The 15,672-nt window shown below is 36.7% G+C and overlaps 1 protein-coding gene across 2 annotated transcripts in view; it reads right to left on the bottom strand.

The window, feature by feature from the left end:
• The window catches only part of CCDC146 (coiled-coil domain containing 146), a 191,458-nt gene that overhangs the window by 144,296 nt on the left and 31,490 nt on the right, over positions 1 to 15,672 (bottom strand). The gene's annotated exons all lie outside the window — the stretch shown is intronic.

Below are 15,672 nucleotides of genomic sequence, written 5' to 3'. Positions count from 1 at the left end.
CCCACTATTAGTATATTGTTTCTTTCAAAAAAGAGAAAGAAAAAATGGAGCCTCTTGATTCTTTATCTTAATCAATTAGTTTGTGACACATACATCATACTGTATGGAATTTGTAAAAAAGAAACAAAACAAAACAAAACAACAGTATGCCTAATTTAGCTATCGTAGAAATTACATGCATCTGAAAGGTCAACAATGATATCCTCTGAAATGTGCTGAGCATCTAAAAAATGCTATAATAACCAGCTCTGTATTATATTTGAATCAGCCTAAACACATTTGCTCTTAAACTTTTCAGTGATTCTTTCTGATCTGGTAGCAAAATATTCAAATTATGTTTAATTAAGCTGCATGTTTTGTTCAGCACTTTACAATTTTTTTTTCATAGAATAGGGCACCTAATTGCTTCCAGTGACCACAATTTATTCTCCAAAACATTCAACTCATAGCTATCTTAGCCAGAAATGGTGTACAAAGTCACCACTTTAAGAAGGAAGATGTATCAAACTGTATGAAATACACAAACCATCAAATCAATATTCAGCTAAACACAGGAATCATGTATTTAACCACAATGTTTCTGACTAGGTTAAAAATGTAAAATTAAGAAATTTTGAAATGGAAAATGAAGCTCAGCAATGACCAAAATGCAGACTATTGGTGAACGCTTCAAAGGAAGTATGGATTTCAAACACATGTTTTGTATTTTGCCTGATCTTATCTATTTTTCATATTTAAAATACCAATACTGTAAAATAGGTAACTTTGACAGAGTAAAAAAATTATACAATATTTATTTCAACTAATATATAAAGTGGATAATATATGAAAGAATTTACTAAATGTATGTTATCTTACATGGTGTCAAGTGATATAAGATACCCTAAGGTGAAATTATCTTTGTCAAAAATCCGCTTGTATGAATGGAAACCATGTTGATTTTATGGGGGATTCAGAGTCACACTTTAGAATTCAGTAGTATATAGATGTGTTAGTATATAGATATTCAAGAAATATCTTGTTTTAACTCTTCTATCATTGGGCCAAAGGGGCATTTTCTTCCAGATCTTTTTAAAATCTCTTCCTTTCTCACAGAATTCCCCAGCCTTAATATTGTGAAGATCTGCCCGTTAGAGGGTGTACATCTGGTTTTATTCCAATATCAATACTATGATCATCTTAACTTTTGGTGGGAATAAACTAAACTAGAAGTGGCCAAAGTGACGTCTTCTTCTCCAGAGTACTGCGTCAGTGTATGAGGCTTTAAGCTCCTTAGTCATGCTACAGTCACAAACATAGTTTAAGTTAACCCTGAATTACAGAGGACTCTATGACAGGATGGGACCTCTCTTCTCAAGAGTTCAGTTTATTCTTCAATTTAAAAAGCTTAAGCAGATCTTTTCTGAATTTTTGGTTGTGAGTCCATAATTTAAACTTATATCACTGATACTATACATGGTACCACTAAAAATTAACTTGGGCTAATATCCATACATAGGGAACAAGAATTACCTAATTCATTAATTAACTCCTGTGTGATTCCATCGCGAAAGTAAAATCACTTGTTAGCAATCTTAATGACATCTACTATTCCATAAAAATATTGATTAGAGTTAGACCCTTGGAAATGCAAAATATGTGTAAAAGTCATATGTACCTGAGGAAAAAAAGCTCATCTTAGTGCCAGGGATTAATATATTAAACCAAGGAAATACTAGTTAAATAGACAGCATAAATGTAAAAAAAAGCCAAGCTAAAATGTGAATTTGCTAATCATTGTTTCATGTTTTTGGATAGCCACCCAAGTTCATTCTTAGCTGTGATATGTAATTTTTAAGATAAAGGTGAAAAAAATCTTTGGGTAAAGTTGATAAGATTTTGTAAATACGATTCTTATTTTTCTGTGTTTAAAATAGTCCTATGTCATAGCTTTTAAATTTTGTAAAATAAAAGGTTAATCTGAGAATATCTGTTGCTTTGACATGAAAAAACATTATTTCTGTGAAATGGTATTGTTATAACACTGTATTCCCAAAAGTTCTACGGACATAATTAGCTGGTAAAATATCTTTGTATCTTGGGAATTTCATGATTGGGCAGCTAGATGGCACAGTGGATAGAACACCAGGCCTGGACTCAGGGAGATCTGAGTTCAAAACTCAACCTTCGATACTTAGTAGCTGCATGACCCAGGGAAAGTCACTTAAACTCTGTTTGCCTTCATCTACTAGAGAAGGAGATGGCAAACCACCTCCAGTATCTTTGCCAAGAAAACCCCAAAGGGGTCCCAAAGAGTTAGACATAACTGAACAACAACAACAAAAGGGCATAAAAAGATGAAAAATTTGCTTTATAATAATTTAACAAATTTCTGAAATATTTGAACTTTAAGTGTTTGGGACCTGTGTTGAGCTGTACATGCAAGTCTTTTGAGACATATTTTCCACATTGTTGAACTGCAAAATTACATGCAAGGGTCAGAAACATTTTGTTGTTTCTCAATCAGTGAGCATTTGTTAAACATCTACTGTATGCCGGCCATTGAGTTAGGTACAAAGGACACAAAGACAGAAATGAAATAGTCTCTGACCCCAAAGAATCTACACTTTTTAGGAATAAACAATATGTAAACATACAAGTAAATAAAAATATACAAAGTATACACAAGTAAATATAAAAGATGTACAGAGTAAACACAAGGCAATTTGAGGGAAGTAGCTGAGAAGTTCAGGAAAGGACAGTAAGAGACAGAGACAATAGAAGAGACAACACTTGAACTTCAGGTAGGAGGGGATAGTGTGTGCAAGGACACAGGGATGGCAGACAGACTGTCGGCTGCGGTCAGCCACTGGGTCAGTTTGGTTAGAATGTAGACTGTGGGAAGGAGAGCACTAGGGGATAAGCATGGAAAAGTAGGTTGAAGTTATATTATGAAGAGCTTTAAATGCCAAACAGAGGAGATTATATTCTATTGTAGAGGCAAGAGAATGACATAAGAGTATTACTTTGACAGCTACGTGGAGGATGTATTGTGGAGACCTAAGTCAGGGAGATCAATTAAGAGGCTGTTTCAGGACAGCTAGGTGGCTCAGTGGGTAGAGCACTGGCCCTGGAGTCACAAGGACCTGAGTTCAAAGCCAGGCTCACAGATCTTACTAGCTGTGTGATCCTGGGCAAGTCTTTTAACCCGAATTGCCTCCCCCTGCCCCTGCCCCCCAAAAAGGGGCTATTGCAATAGTCCAGGTGAAAAATGAAGAGGTTCTAATGAAGGTATGAGTAAAAAAAGGTAGATTTTGTAGAGAGGTTTTGTATGTAGAAATCAATCAGTCAAACAAATATTTATCAAGCACCTATTATGTGCCAGACATTTTTCTAACTAATGGGATTATAAGCTTACATTCTATTGGGGGAGACAACAAATACATATAAAATATATAGAGCATAAATATAAAGTTAAAATATATCTATGTATATATACACATATATCCAAATACATAAAGTAATTAAATACAAGGTTCTCTGGGAGAGGGTACACTAGCAGCCAGGGGGATCATGAAAGAATTCATGTAGGAGATGGTGTTTGAGCTGTTATCTTAAAGAAAGAGAGAGATTCTTGGAGGTAGAGGTACACAGGCAGTGCATTCCAGGTGTGTGGGGACCAGTACAAAGGCATGGAGATGAGAGATGGAGTATACTGAGTGACAAAAAGAGACAGGTCAGTCATATTTGACAAGATTATAGCATGTAGGAGAGAGAATACTTTTTAGTTACTTTGAAAAGACAGATTGGGTCCTAGTTGTAAAAGGTGATAAATGCTAAATGAAGGAGTTTATATTGTATCCTGAGCATATAGATGGTGTAGTGGATAAAGTGCTGGGCCTGGAGTCAGGAAGACTCAGCTTCATGATCTGGCTTCAAACACTTAACTAGCTGTGTGACCCTGGGCAAGTCACTTAATCTTGTTTGCCTCAGTTTTCTCATCTGTAAAATGAGCTGGAGAAGGAAATGGCAAACCATTCCAGTATCTTTGCCAAGAAAAACCCAAATGGGGTCATGAAGAGTCAAACACAACTGAAAACAAATGAACAACACAACAACATATTTTATCCTAGATAGAGCAGGAAACCATTAAAGTTGGTTGAGTAGGGGACTTACATGGTCAGATTTGTGCTTATGGGAAATTACTTTGGAAAGAGTTTGTAAGATGAACAGGAGAGACTTGAAGCAAGGAAAAGAATTAGGAAGCTGTTGCATTAATCTAGATAAGAGGTGATGAGGGTCTACACTAAGGTTCTAGTTATGTGAGTAGAAAGCGGGGGCAAGATGGAAGAAGAATTATGAAAATACAGAGAGAGTAAGGAGTTGAGGATAATGCTGAGATTACAAACCTAAGACAGTGGAAAGATGGTTCTGCTTTCTACAAAAATAAGGAAATTTGGGAAAGGGGAGGTTTGGGGGGGAGAAGAATAAATTCTGTTTTAGACATTACAACACTTGGCATAAGGAGGGGAGGAGGGAAGGAAAGTAAAGAGTCAAGGTTGAATTTGAGGGTGAGAACTTGAGCAACTGGAAGAGGATACTGACGGTGCCTTCAACAGAAATAGAGAAATTAGTGGCAGGAAGGAGTGGGGGAAGGGGGCAGAGAGGAGTCCTTTCAGGATATGTTCAGTTTCAGATGTTTATGTGGGACATCCAGTTTAAAATGTCCAACAGGCGGCTCGAAATGGAGGCCTGGAGCTCCAGCGAGAGAGACTAATACTAGAAATACAGATCTGGGAATCATCTACAGAGAGATTAATTGAATCCATGGAAGCTGGTGAGATCACAGAGAGGGAGTACAGAAAGAGAAGAGAATGCAAGATAGAATCTTGAGGTGCACCAACAGAAATAAGTCAAAATGCACTTGGTTATTTTGGACCCCAGAAGATACTGATGGAGGAAAAAAAAGTAGACATTGCATTGGAAGACCTAATTACCAAAATTTTCTAGAATGGACAAGATCAGGAAGCATTCTTCAATAAAAACTGTAGGACACCAACAAGGAGAAATGCTCACATTGATTCATTAAGGCATATCATTATAAAATTACAGAATTATAAAGACAAAGAAAAAATTTAAAAAGAAATCACTCTTAAGGAAGTGTCAATCATAGTAATATACTTTTCAAAAACAAAGCAAAATATCAGAATTGGATAAAAAATGTCTTTTTAAAAATAGTTATTAGAAGACCAGCAAGGATGAAGAATGAAACAGTACATTCCAATTCTCCCCAAAGCTACTCTAAATTTTTTTTAAAGAGCATCAGACTGAGTATTGTTCATGAAGACAAAGAGGAAATCACAGTGGGTCAGTTTTCCTCCCCCAGATCACAAATTCAGCCCAAAGGCAAGTGACCAGGGCAGGAACTATGGAACAAGGGCAGACCTGAAGATCTGTTGCTCAGAACCTGCAGGGTCTTTCAGTAAACCAATGGGGGCTAGGGCCAGCAACTGGACACTAGAACTGCACCAAAAGCCAAGTCCTCAGTTGTGCTGCTTGGATGCAAATCAGGGTCTATAGCCTAGAAAGTCCAAGAGGGCAATGATCAAACTATGCCCTAGATCTGACTAGTTAACATTAACACTTTTTGAAAGTTTGCAGCAACTTGCAACCATGCCACCCATTTGATTTGTGAAAACCTCATTACTCAATTCCCAGAGAACATAGTGGTAGAACCAACAGATAACACAAAGAATAGGGATCATAATAAAATATCCCAGAAAGCAAATGGATGTCAAAATCCTTGGCTTAGCACCAAGAATGTCAGCCAGAAAAACTAAATATAATCCTACATGGGGAAAAATGTATATTTAATGAAATAGAAGGACCCCCAAGAATTCCTAATGAAGAGATTGAACCTGCACAGAAACTTTGAAGTTCAAATACAAGAGTTAAGAGAAACATAAAAAGGTGAACACAAATGAACAGTCATTGAACAATCAACAGACTAAATAAGGATAAACTTCTCATATTCAATTATGGGGAGACAATGTACATGTCCCCTATGAACTCTATTATCATCAGGGGTCATAGAGGGAGTCTAATTAGACAAAACCTGGGAATGGTTCTGTTGTGATGATCTTAGGAATGGAAAGAGGGCAAGAGAAATATACTGGGAGAGGAAGGGAAGAGAGAAGAAAGTTAGGAAAAATATCTCACAATCAGGATGTACAAGTATACATCTATACAAATGAGAAGGAGGGGATGAGGGAAGCAGCTGACCCTTCATCTTCATTTTCATCCGAACTAGTCAAAGAAGGGAAAAATACACACAAACATAGAGTTGGGTACAGAAATACATCTTACATTTTACTCAACAGGAGAAAAGGAGGGAAAGGGGAGAAGGAAGAAAAGGAAATTAGAGGGAAGGCAGATTTAGGGAGGTATTAGTCCTAAGCAAAACAAATCTAACTAAGGATATACAAAAAATATTTATAGCTTTTTTTTGAGGGGGGCAAAGAATAGGAATCTGAAGGGTTGTTCATAAATTGGGAAATGGCTCAACAAGTTATGGTACATTCATGTGATAAGAGTATTATTGTGCTGTAAGAAATAATGAAAGGGATGGTTTCAGAGAAACCTGGAAAGATTTGTGTGAACTGATGCAGAACGAAGTGAACAGAACCAGAACAACTTATACAGTGACAACAGTAAGATATAGACAAACAACTTTGAAAGAATTAGGAACTCTGATCACTGTAATGACCAATGAAGATTCCAGAGAACTAATGATAAAACAGACTACCCATCTCCTGATAGAGGGGTGCACATAGGGATAGCAGCAAAGGAAACAAGCAAGCAGGGCACACAGCCAGCCCAGCCCTTCAGTGAAGTCTTTAGCCACAGAACCATCTGAGCCAAACAGATACTGAGCTTGATTATCACAGTTGTGGGTTTAGAGGATCTTGGGGTCCTCTCTGGTGTGTATGTGTGTGTGTGTGTGGGTTCGTGGGTGGTGGTGGTGATAGGAGTGTATATTTGTGTGTATGTGAAGTGATGTCTGTATTTCTGTTGAATTTGCCAATCTAATCAATAGCTTTTAAAATTAAAAAAGGAGGGAGATAGAAAACTGCCTATAAATATCTAACAAGATGGATTGCTCAAATACATAGACCCCTCTCTATAGACCCCATCAGATTTGGGTTTGATAAATCATGGAGATTTTAATGATAATTTACTGATATTGTTCATTTGCCCCCACTTAGTTATATGGGGTCACACATGACGCAATGTCCAATGATGGTGTTACCCATCCTTGGAGAGCCTCTCCTCTTAGGTCCTGGGGATGCACATAAAGAAAGGTACTAGATCTGTTATTTCTTTGGTATAGGTAGATCAATCAGTCAGCTGATAAGTATTTATTATCCACTTACTTTGTGCAAGGCACATATCCTCTACCAATGTAGGTCAGCACCTTCTCTGCCTAGAGAGTGACTTGTCCAGAGTTACTTAGCCAATATGTGCCACAAGTAGGACTTGACCTGAAGTCTTCCTGGCTCGAAGATCTCTATCCATTTCTCTGCACTCCCCACCTATTCTAAGGCAACCATTACGAGATCCTGTAAGGAAGAGGTGCTGTGAATACACAGACATTCTCTCCCACCCCAGAAATGCAAGCAGTCTCTACTGCATGATACTGCTCTGTTTTCTGAACAGGGAAAAGAACAGGTAAAGTGGACTGAGGGCAATGTCTCGTCCTTTTTCATTGAACACAAGAAAAGAGTGGCTTGTGAATCTAAAGTCCATCATCTTGAGCCCCAGAAGGCCATTCACTCGGAGCATAGGCCAACCAATAAGGGCCGTACTCAGGGGTCATCGGCTGTCCTTTAAACAAGGTGACATATGTGTGCTCGTACACTTTATGGGCCTGATCATGCCTTATGACATCAAGTTCTTTCTCAATCACTTTCTACTGCAATTTTCAGCATATTTCACATTACAAAAGATTATTTCTAGATAGATAAAAAGCCCTTGTGGTAAAGTCAACATCATTCCTTCTTTGACTTCCTAAGTGACCAAATAAAGAAAGGAAAAAGGACTCCATTAACTGGCAATTTCATTTCAGCAGCTGAAGGTATAAGTTCTTTTTGCCAAAACAATTATGAAAGTTTTTGTGGGTTAAGAGATTGTTTATAACAACTAGTGTTTTGATGGCTCTCCATAATCCACTGTTTAAAAATGTTATTTTCTTCCTGTACCTATGCCAGAATTTATTTTAACTTTGATAGAACTAGAAAAGCATTTATATAATCTCCAAACAGCATTTTACTACCATGGTCACCCATGCAGAATAATTCACAAATGAACAAAGTTTTACTAAAGTACAAAGCAGTTAGTAAGCAAATGGAAAATGTTCTCATGTGAATGGAAAAAGTCTATAATCTCAAATAAAAGTCTTTCTTTTTTGAAAATAGGTTAACCCTTGCACACTACCATGTCTAGTAAGTGAAAGAAAAGGCATATATTAAAGCACTTCAGGTACAAACAGAAAAGCAAGACAGTTCTTGCTCTCGAGGCACTCACATTCTAATGGGGAGGAGCCTCAAGTCACATGGCCCACTGGTCCTGCAAAGCAGATAACAATGAATCTTCTTAGTTTCATATCCATTGATAAAATTATATCCGTTTCTAATGTTGAACCACTTGACAGACAAGGACTTTGGCACTCGAAGTTTTGCAAAGCATGTGAAATCTAATTTGATCCTCCCAACAACCTCGTGTCAGAGGTACTATTATCTAGAAAAATATAAGATTATAGTAAAAGGGTTGGAGGATGGAAACCAGGGAGGGAGGGAGCTGACTAGGAATGGGAGAATTTTCCATAGACTGACTACAGTCCTGAAACACAGGGATCAGTGGAGTGGAATGTCTGAACTTTCTAGCTGAGGGGGAAGTTTGGAGATTAACTTAGCATCAGAGTTCTAGCTTAGAACATTTCTGTGAAGGGCATCTCTGCACTGAAGTCTCCTGGGGGTGTCCCCTGCAGCAAAGGAGGGGCAGGCCAAGCAGCAGGCCTCTCTATATTCTGCCCCTCAACTGCAGAAGGGAAAGGGAGGTCTAAGGTTTATAGCAAAGGGACCCTAAGGTGAGGTGACCATCTACAGATAGAGCCAGTCTCCCAGGTAGAAAACTATCAACACTTAGAATGATATTGCATACAAATAAAAGTTAAAGTTGCCTCTGACTACTTTAGTTAAATTGAGTTTCCCTAGAGAAAAAAATAAAATATTTTCCCCAAATTTGATACCAGTAGAAAGCAGAACATTTCAGATATTGTTAAGGTCTGTGAAAAATTGCACATATTTCAAAAATAAGATTAGACATGTAAGAAGCTAAATATAGTTGTTACAGTAATCCTTCTCCTATTGGCTCCCCTCCCCATTTGCCCCAAGAAAATTCTTGTATTGGATGATCTCCTCTATATTAAACCTAATTCTATCTTCCAGAGAAGAAAGATTTTTTACTAGTTACTTCGAAGTCAGGTAAAAATGAGGCAAATACCAGATTTTGTCCCTTGGATAAAGTTTACAAATAGAGGATGTGTTTGTATAGATATATTTATATCTGTGTGTATGTATGTATACCTCTCTTTCTCTCTTTCCTCAGGGAAATGCCCCTAGAACTTGGGTAACTCCTGGTGATGCTTGCTGTCCAGCACTCTTGCCTCATCAAATCTCCATGGTAGTGTCCCAAGCAGAGGAATATTATATTCACAGATGCACATATATATATATGCATATATATATATGTAGATATGTTACAATCACCATCACCAAAATAGTTATAAGCAATTGCATTCCCTACACTGGTGGAATTATATGTCCAGACATATAATATCTTTTATAAACCTTTATTTATATATATAATACATATATATATACCTTTTTATGCCTTTTAAATACATATATAAACCTTATTATTTTTCACATAAAATAGTTGTTTTTATTCCTTATTCTAAAATGCATACTTACCAAAATTCATGAAATATGGACTTATCATAACCTGAAAAGTATTTATGGAAAATGGGATTTAATTTTTTACCTTAATAAACTCTGGGACTGTTTAGACTTTCTTGACAGCTAAAAAGAACCTTGAAAAATTGTGCATGTCAGGTTGCCAGCTGAAAGGGAGACTAACAATAACGTGGTTTCTTGTATACTTTTTTTAAAAAGTTTGCTAGATTTTTAAACTTTAATGCATGTGCTTTTGAAAACAACCAGTCATGTAATATATGAAAAAAACTAATTGTGTAAAATATCATTTGGAATTTAAAAAAAAAACCTAAATGGATATGGAATCTGAAGTATACTGTAAAATGTTAATTTTTTAAAATCCTGGGAATAGAAGTTTATGAGGTGAGGTTTGAAAAGGGCCTCAGTGCTCTTGGACTGGGAATCAAGCTGAGTTATAATCCTGGCCTGGCTCTGTGATCTTAAACAATCGACTCAATATTTCTCCACTTCAGGTTTAAATCTGTAAAATAGGTATAATTAAATTTACTGTACTCTATCCTACCTCACAAGATTATTGAAAAAGTAAGATGACATATGAAAGTGTTTTGAGGTACAGAAATGAAAGAAGTCTTGTTTCAATGTTTGAACAATTGTACAAAAATTTCATTATGTGTTATCAACTAAAAATCACTCTGAAGTGTGTAGCAGAAAAATCCCTGGGACCAAGAGTAAACGTAAATTGGAATAAGAGAAGCATTAAACTACATATTATTAACCAAGTCAAACTTTTTGAAAATCAAAAACAAAATATTTAAATATATTTAAGCCTTGATCTAACCTCAAGAGAATAACAAATATTAAAGATAAATATATATAAAGTAACTAATATGTTCAAAGCATTGTAGGAGATACCCTGCCTCATGTTTCTCATCTCTCTAAACCATTCTCCACACAACTGAAGAAATGATATTCCTAAAGCATAGATCTGACCATGCTTTATCCCCACTCAAAAAAGATCCAGTGGCTTCCTATGACTTCAAATACAAACTCTTCTCTTTGTCATTTAAAGACTTTTATAATCTGACTCCAAATTACCTTTCTAGGCTTATCATTTGTTAGTTCCTTTCCTGCACTTTATAGTTCAGGTAAATGGACTTGATTCCCATTCCATTTCCACTCTCCTTGCCTTTGCACAGGCTGTCCCCCTTGCCTGGAATGCACTCCCTCTCCTGCCCTCTGATTCTCAGAATCCCTATCTTCCTTTAAAACTTAGCTCAAGTATCACTTCCTCCCATATAAAGGCCTTTACTGATTCCTTCAGCTACAAGTGCCTCTCAACCCCCCCCCCGCCACCTCCCCAATGGAATGTAAACTCCTTGAGAGCAGGGCCTAACTCATTGTCTTTGTATACCCAGTGCCTAGCACAGTGACTGGCTTACATTGATTGACTGATTGACTGATACAGACGATGATAGTACATAATTCCTGCATTCAAGAAAAATGTAATTTTTTGTTAAAGAAACAAAGTAGGTAGACATTAAAAGATAATAATATGAAATGTATGAGAAGAGCCAAATGAGTGATGCAAATCAATGCTGTAGTTCAGAGAAGTAAGGGATGGCTATGGTTTAGGTCAGAAGGTTTCTCAGAGAAGATGGGGCTTGAGCTGGACTTGAAGAATACGAAGGAATTGGATAGGAAGAAACAATGGTGGAAGACATTATTTTTGCATGACCAAAGGTGCAGAGACTGGAATTCACAAGGAGACAGGGAGCAGAGCCTTTAGCCAGAGCAGCCATTCATTTAGTTCAGGCAACAAGCATTTTATTAAGCAATTATTTATGTGCTAAGTGCCGAGGGACATAAAGAAAGGCCAAAACACTTTCCCTCCCCTCAAACCAAAAGTTAACATGATCAAGGTTGCATTTTTATACTTTTATTTATTTATTTTCTTAAACACTTCCCAATTTTAATCTGATTCCTGCCCCCAGGAATTTTACTCCTATAACTTTATGACTTCATCATGCTGACACAGTCATTATTTCAACTGAAGGAGTCTATTTTAAATACATTAAGGGAAAAAAAAACTTCAAAGACACACTTAGGGACAGTATCAAGGAATATGATGGTAATTTAGAACAATTATGAATCCACTACAGTAGCTAGCAATCAACTACCACATTCTGGTACTATTATACTATAAAAATCAATAAGACCTCAATAAATAATTAGATTTAAATCTATTTCTCTGCAATTTCTACCTATTATTTATAGTTCTGCCTTCTGGGTCAAAACAGAATGAATCTAATCATCCACATAACAAATCTGAAAGTACCTGAAGGCAGTTATCATGTCAGCCTTGTTGCTTCAACTGACCCTTGTAGGGCATTATCTCCTGACTGGTTGCTATCCTGATCAGTATCCTATGGCCATGGTACTGCTTGTTCTCCCTAAAACATGGAGCTCAGAACTGAACACAATGCTCCAGATTAGATTCTAAGGCAGAGAGCAGCAGGATTAACCACTTCCTACCTTCTAAAAACCATTCTTTTTATAATGTAGCCTAATAATACATTGGGTTTTGTTTTTGTTTTGACACTATAATGTTGATGCATTTTGAGCTATTGCAATACAACCAATACTATACATCTTCCTCACATGCACTGTTGTCTAGCCATACCTCCCAAATTCTACACTTGTGAACTTGCATACATCGAAACAAAGTGTAGGACTTCCCATTTAAATAGGCAATATCTTTCTTGGGTAAGTATCCAGGATCTTGATAAAGAACACCCCAAGACTGTTGATTATTGCCTACTGCTGGTGAATCATGTAGGTTCAAATGCAAGAGGAAACAAAGTTTTGTTATAGATTATGAAATCCTGGATAAGAAATTGAAACACTTGAGGGGACTAAGAGTGGTTTTTAATCATTCCTGGCAACTAATGGAGATGGCTTCAGGAGATAGTGCATACTTGGGGAGGAGGAAAGCTTGTTAAGAAGACGGTGCCTGGCAACGAGATTTGGATTTTTGAACTATGGCTTAACACAGGATGATAGCCTCTCGGCCAGTGATGGGGAGTGTCTAACAAAAGGTAGTAGGAAATAATTTACCTCAGGTCCTACAAATCTACTAAAAAAGGTTTTAAAATGAACTGGGTCTGAAAAGTAAAGAGGAGGAAGAAAACTGCCTATATATTTCCACCAAGTTAGATGCCAGAAAGAGTTGCTATGATGTAGGAGGAGCTACAACTACAAAGATGATCAGAAATTCAAGAAAAATCCAAGACGAACAAACAATAAAAGTAATGGCCTCAGGTATCTATCTACAAATATCTACCTACCTATCTATCTATCTATCTATCTAGATATCGATATCTAGATAAATATTTATATATTATAATATTTATATTTATCTAAATATCTATATACAAATGCACTGTGCATAGGTTAACAAGTGAGGCAAACTAGAGATTCTAATGCTTGGAGGAAAACTGAACATTATAGAACTCATCCCTGAGACCTAGGATTATATTCATGACTGAAATATAGCTCTGAAAAGTTGTATTTTATTCAAAGGGAATAAGATAGTTAAAAGGATGAGTATCATAGTATTACATATTACATAAGTAATGTATGATGTGAGGAAATTCAGGAACCAGAAGGATAGCGTGGTAAATACAGAAACAGAAGCAGTATTGTTATTAGGCAATGTTACAGTCCACCTGGATGTAAAGAGGAAATAAAAAAAGAGTTTGGTAAATAGCTCACAAATGCAGACATGATAGTAGCAATAGCGGACATTTGTTCAAGTTCTCTCTATGCCAAAATCTAAGGACCTAATAAACTATTGGTTTTCTTTAACAATAATAATTTCCTCCTTCAAAAAAAGAATTGATGAAGTCCAGAATAAAACCTAATTCTCACTAACAAGGAAGATCTGATTACTGAAGTAGAAATGATAGAAACTTAAGGGCAAATCATTGTTCTATTTTGGACTATGTTGTAAGAGATGGGAAAGCTGAGCATTTTTGGAGAACAGATTTCAGTTCAAAGAAAGGATAAGCATGTTATTATGAACAAAACTCTGTGGGGGAAATCAACCTAAGAAGTATAGGAAGTTCTCAAAAATTAAACTCTGAAGACCCAATAAAGAAACAATTCTGAGGAGTAAGACTTGCTTAAACAGTGAATATGAATGTGAATGTACATGGAATTAACTGATCAACTTAGATTTTTAAAAGGACACCTTCAGAGGATGGTAAACAAGAGCAAACTATAGATGATGAACATGAAAACCCAAGCATATGACATATGACATGACTTACTTGAAGAGTAAGTTGAAACAGACAAGGAATACTAAGAAGGTTTTGGGGGGCGTTTGGGGGGTTTTCCTTGGCTAGGAGAAAAAGAAAGTTTCTCTTCTTTAGAAAAGATAAGAATATAGTTTGGGGAGTATAGGATAATGGTTAACTATTGATGGAGAAAAGGGAGAAATCCTCAACTTTTTTTAAAATTTTTAAAAAAATTTTTAGTTTTCAACATTTACTTCCACAAGATTTTGAGTTCCAAATTTTTACCCCATCTCGCCCCTTGCCCCACCCCAAGATGGCATGCATTCTGAATACCCCTTTCCCTAGTCTGCTTTCCCTGCTATCTCTCCCCACCTTCCCCTTCTATTTTCCTGTAGGGCAGGACAGATTTCTGTACCCCATTTCCTATATTTCTTATTTCCCAGTTGCATGTGAAAACATTTTTTTTAAACATGTGTTTTTTTAAACTTTAGGTTTCAAATTTTCTCCCTTCCTCCCTCCCCACACACCCTCATTGAAAAGGCAAGCAACTCAATATTGGCTATACTTGTGCAGTTATGCAGAACACTTCCACAGTAGACATGCTGTGAAAAACTACCTCTATTTCCCTTAATCCTATCCTGCCCCCCTATTTATTCTATTCTTTCTTTTGACCCTGTCCCTCCTCAGAAGTATTTGCTTCTGATTACCCCCTTTCCCAATCTGCCCTCCTCTCTATCATCCCCCTACTCTCTTGTCCCCTTCCCCTCCTATTTTTCTGTAGGGTAAGACAGATTTCCATACCCAATTGAGTGTGTATGTTATACCCTCCTTAAGTCAAATCCTATGAGAATAAGATTCACTCATTTCCTCTCACCTTCCCCCGGTTCCCCTCCACTGTAACAGCCTTTTCTTTTCTGTTTTTTTTGTGAGATAATTTGCCCCATTCTACCTTTCCCTTTCTCCTTCTCCTGGTATAATCCTCTCTTACCCCTTAATTTTATTCTCCAGATATGACACCTTCATCTTCAACTCACCCTGTGCCCTCTATCTATCTATATCTATATATACATACATATAATTTTTTCCCTCCAACTACCCTAATACTGGCAAAGGTCTCATGAGTTACAAATATCATCTTTCCATGCAGGAATATAAATAGTTCAACCTTAATAAGTCTCTTATGATTTCTCTTTCCTGTTTACCTCTTCATGTTCCACTTGAGTCTTGTATTGGAAAGTCAAATTTTCTATTCAGCTCTGGTCTTTTCATCAAGAATGCTTTAAAGTCCTCTATTTCTCTGAATGATCATTTTTTCCCCTGAAGAATTATACTCAGTTTTACTGGGTAGGTGCTTCTTGGTTGTAATCCTATCTCCTTTGCCATCC

The sequence above is a fragment of the Vombatus ursinus genome, unplaced genomic scaffold (genome assembly GCF_900497805.2).
Source record: "Vombatus ursinus unplaced genomic scaffold, bare-nosed wombat genome assembly UNPS02014830.1, whole genome shotgun sequence".
In the NCBI taxonomy this organism is placed as follows: Eukaryota; Metazoa; Chordata; class Mammalia; order Diprotodontia; family Vombatidae; genus Vombatus; species Vombatus ursinus.
The sequence above is the reverse complement of the archived record's forward strand: the minus strand, read 5'-3'. Positions and strand labels throughout refer to the sequence as shown.